The sequence below is a fragment of the Camellia sinensis genome, chromosome 12 (genome assembly GCF_055761805.1).
Source record: "Camellia sinensis isolate YWXY chromosome 12, ASM5576180v1, whole genome shotgun sequence".
NCBI classification, from domain to species: domain Eukaryota; kingdom Viridiplantae; phylum Streptophyta; class Magnoliopsida; order Ericales; family Theaceae; genus Camellia; species Camellia sinensis.
The window spans coordinates 18,316,261-18,321,390 of record NC_138972.1 but is presented as its reverse complement, the minus strand read 5'-3'; the positions used below and the strand labels follow the sequence as shown (position 1 = coordinate 18,321,390).

The 5,130-nt window shown below is 36.1% G+C and overlaps 1 long non-coding RNA gene across 1 annotated transcript; it reads right to left on the bottom strand.

The window, feature by feature from the left end:
* Positions 1-1,971: 1,971 nt before the first annotated feature.
* LOC145804095 (uncharacterized) lies at positions 1,972-4,298 on the bottom strand. Its single transcript, XR_014345694.1, has 2 exons — positions 3,849-4,298; positions 1,972-2,403 (listed from the first exon to the last, which is right to left on the bottom strand). It is a non-coding gene; the product is annotated as an uncharacterized LOC145804095 (long non-coding RNA).
* Positions 4,299-5,130: the final 832 nt, after the last annotated feature.

Genomic DNA, 5,130 nt, shown 5'->3' with positions numbered 1-5,130 from the left:
AAAAGGACCTCATGATTAGAGACCTGTATCTGTTTAATAAGGAAACATATCTGTTGCAATTAAAATGTTTGGATCAGAAATTGAGGGATTTAGAGGCTTGATAATCTGAAATTGATTTTACATTTGAGATCGGCATGATTTTTAAGTCATAAAATGATTTTCTATAAAATTTCAATTTGGAATTATTAAACTAATTGAGTTTCGTCTTTATTCACCTTTGACATCTATATCTATGTCCTTAACCATTTGACCTAGGGCCATTACTCAAGATATTTCCTGAGAGGAAAAAATTACAGAAGGAGAGGGTTAGGAAGAGAAGGGTTTGAGAGGAGGAGGATAATTCATCAAGAAGAAAGATTAGGAATTGAGAGGGATTGTAAGGTTTAAAGCTCAGGGTATGTGTATTTTACTTGAATTATGTCCTCTCTTGAAAGCGAGTAAGATTTTCCTTGATAATCATGAAATTAGAGTGTGTATTGGTTAAGTTAAGAAGATATTTTATTGTTGGATTGATTTGGAGTTAAGTTGAATTATATGGAGAAGACTTTCATTCTATTCCTTATCTTCACATATTTGAACTTGTTTATGGCTTTGAATGATTGTGTATATATTTGGTAATTATATAGAAGAGATCCAAAGTGTTTAACTTGTGTTTATGAATTGTGAGGAATTGAAGAATCAATTCATGATGAAATTGATACATGTTTGAAATGTTTTTGGACATAAATTTTGAACCATGTTACATCAATTAAGAGGCTTATTTCAAGCCTTAGAAAAGCTCACCAAAAGATTGGGTTTTGTTTGGAATTTCGGACAAAATTGGTCAAATTGCCGCACGTGCGGGAATCATGGCCGCACGTGCGGGGGTCATGGCCGCACGTGCGGGGAAGGGAGGAATTTTGGGTTTTGGTTACTGCTGGAAAAACACGTGCGGGCCTTCCCAGCCGCACGTGTGGCCGGGGCTCACAGCCGCACGTGCTGTGACGACCCAGAATTTTTCCCTCCGCTCGAGTGGACTTTTGGGGTTCCCAGCAATTTTGCAGACGGCCTGAGATTCTGGGAGTTGTGAATCTCCGCTAGAGCGGAGGAGTTGACGCTCGAGCGAACTGATTTATTGGTCTGTGCGCACTCGAGCGGGGAAAGAGGCGCTCGAGCGTGAAAAGTAAGATTACCCTTGACATTGTAGTAGTGTATTTGGAACCTTCCTATTTTATTTTGAAGTATTGATTGAGATGGTAATTTGATGGCAAAGTAAGATTGGACCAAAAACTTTAATTCAAACAATTCGTTTACGTTCAGCAGTCACTCTTTTGCCTTTTTCTTTTTCCACACTTCGAATTTGGATGTGAGGTTAGAACCATTGGAAAGCTTATTTTCGGGGCTTCAATTTACACACAAGAATAGGAATGGCAACGGGGCGGGGCGTGGCCGGGGACTACTCTCCCCGTCCCCGATCCCCGAAATTTATATGCACCCCGTCCCCGTCCCCGATCCCCGACGGGGACCCAAAGCCCGGCCCCATCCCCGCCCCCGATCGGGGATCGGGGATCCCCGACCCCGAAAATCCCCGGTGGCGTTTTTTTTTTTTTTTAATGTAAAAATCTGTAAATAGATTAAAAAACATCATGAAACATCCAATTTTACAAAACATCCTGAAAATCCATTTTCATCCTGAAACAATGGATTAAAAATCTGTAAATTGATTACAAATCTGAAGCAACATCTGTAAATTGATTAAAAATCAGAAGCAACATTTTGTTGCCAACATACAAAACATCCTGAGGCAACAAAAAAATTTGTAAAAATCTGTAAATGTAAACATCCTGAAGCAAAATACAAAACATCAATAAACATCCATTTAAATCCTGTAGCAACATCCTGAAAATTCAGCATCCATTACATCCTGTAGCAACATTATGAAAATTCAACATCCATTACAACATGAAAATTCAGCAGTCCAACAAAACAACACAAACAAAACATCATGTAGCAACAAAATAACACAAACCAAACACCTGTCCAGCAACCCACACACACAAGAAAATTCAACAAGTACCAAAGAGAATAATTAATCCCAAGCACAACCCGCAAGGAATAGGTTACCCAAAAATTGAAATTAAAAATAAAAAAATATATATCCATTACAACATAAAAAAGCAAATCCATTATTTCTTCAAACCCATACAAACCACACAACTTCCATCATCTCCTTCAACTTGAACTCCTGTTAAATAACAAAAGGAAAAAAACAAATAATTAATACTAATAATAAAATGTAAAAAATGTTAACAATTAAAACAAAAAAGATGACAACTAACACAAAAGTGGCACATGACTGATCCGACTCGATCTCATCATCATCATATATAGTTACATAGCCCACCGATTCCAATGTTGAATTTCCTAAAAAGTAAAGAACATAAATTCAATAGTGAAATTATTCCATGGTAATATAAATAATAATATGCAAATTGGATGAAATAATACCTTTCATCTCTTCACCCCACAACCAACTTTGTGCACACATTAATGTTTCTATTGTGTTTGGATGAAGTCTACTACGATGTGGACTCACCAACCTTCCACTAGTACTAAATGCTGACTCAGAAGCAACAGTGGATACAGGAATAGCTAAAATGTCCCTAGCTATTGCCTGTAAGGTCGGATACTTTGGTCCACTAGCTTTCCACCAATTCAAAACATCAAAACCTGAAGTTCTTGGCAAAACATCATCATCTAGATAATGGTCCAACTCTGATCTTACATTCTTCATTTTTTTACTTCTCTTTCTACTAATAAACAAATCAAATTCTGAAAGGGTCTCTGTAACAATTTCTGGATGAGCAGAAGAGTCACCAACAACATCGGTCTCCATCCCAACTCGGTGTTGATACTCTTGCAACAAATCATAACAAATATGACGAACCCTATCAACTTCATCTTCAGCTTTGTCTCCATAAAGTTTTTCAAAATAAAACTCCAATACACTCATCTTATACCTAGGATCAAGTACAACTGCAACCCCAATAACACCATGTATCACTAACCAATATTTATCAAATTTTTCCACCATTTTTGATGCCATTGTTCTGATCACTTCAATTTCACAAGAGAGCCATTGAGACAGTGTCATCCTAATCTCACATAAAGCTGGGAAACAAACATTGGCTGTGGGATACTTTGTACTAGAAAACAACTCAGTGATAGAAGAAAAAATCTTAAACCTCCCACTAATCTCTCTAGCAAACTCCCATTCTTGCTCAGTTGGCACAGTCTTATATTGGGGCTCTCTACTTTTCAATCTAGAAAAAACATCCTTATACAATAAGGCTGTCTGAAGCATCAAGTAGGTTGAATTCCACCTAGTTACACAATCAAGTCCCAATTTCTTAGTATGTGGAATACGCAATTGGTTAACTGTTTCTTCAAATTTTTCTACTCTTTTTGGTGTTGCTATCCAATAAGCTACACTCTCTCGAATTTTCTCCACACCAACTCGTATGACATCCAATCCATCTTTCACTATCAAATTCAAAATATGCGCACAGCAACGCATATGAAACAAAGTACCACCCAACAAAAGAGATGAATTACTTAACTTATCCATCAACATGGTAATCATGGCATCATTTGTGGAGCAATTATCAACAGTAGCAGTCGAGATTTTTCTATCAATATTCCAATCCATCATACACTCAAGCAAAGTATCACAAAGAACTTCTTTTGTGTGTGGACATGGAACATAAATAAACCTAAAATATGATATTCATAAACAAGTATTAATAACATGCAAATTGAACTGAATAAGTTAGAATTTTTAAATGATTTGCAAATTAACAAAAATATACCTCAAAATGCGACTTTGCAATGTCCATGAATCATCAATAAAGTGTGCGGTGACAGCCATAAATCCTTTCTTTTGATTGCTAGCAGTCCACATATCAGTTGTGATTGCCACACTACTTTTATTATGCTCCACCAAACTCAATGTCTTCACCCTCTCATAATCATAAATCTTTAAAATATCACCCTTTATCGTATTTCGAGAAGGCACTTTAAACAATGGTTGAAGTGCTGCTGAATATCGTTTAAAACCAACATGGTCTACGATAGAGAGGGGATATTCATGCAAGATTATGGCATATGACAACTCTTTCCTAGCAAAATCTTGATCAAAGATATAAGAATTCATTTTTGGAATCTCTCTATTAAAGTTGTTAGTTAACACTTTTTGCCTCATGTCCATCACTTTCTTCCTAGTACAACTCTTATGGTGATCATGCAAATGCCTTGTTCCATTTTTTGAATCACCTCCTAGATGCTTAATACAATAATTACATATTGCCTTCCACACCCCATTGACTTGCTGTTTTTTAAAATGTTCCCACATAACACTTGATTTTCTTTTAGTTCCTCCACAAGTAGTATTAGACTCTTCTAAATCAATAACATGTTGATTAGAGAGGGGAGACGGTGAGTTCACAGGTGCGTTCGTAGGTGGCGATGAATGTTGTGACGCGTCACTCTCAAATGGTACTTGAGAGTTAACGGGTGCTTCAGAGTTAACTGGTGCTTCAGAGTTAACATCTGACATTTTTAACCTTTATAAAAATAATATGGATTGAATTAATATAAATAAATTAAGTACTCATCATCTTTTAAACAAATTATGACATGATTGAAACAATTAGAAACAGTAGTCTCGTTAAAACAAATTAAGTACTCATCATCTTTCTCTTAGAAAGAGTAGTGTGATTAGTGGACAACACACTAAGCAGCTGTTACATGAACAATAAGTTATAAATATGCACCATGAGCTATATTCATCACTTTTAACATAGCTAGACAGACTCCTAATCCAGAAGAAAACTCATTATTTAGGATACATTTTTCTTCCACATGCATATTTTTAAATATTCTTGATGAAGTATAGGGACTGTTTCTTCAATAAACAAACACAAATAAAGGGAGGTTTAATCTTTCATCAAATGTAAATTTCTGTTGTTGGACTGAATGTCCAAATTAGGCTGCTGCCTATTTAGTTCTCATATATTCATCATTAACCTAAAGAAGAATTCCACAGCAGTCGGGTTAGTAGCTGATGAAACACGGAGACACAATAATTCCACA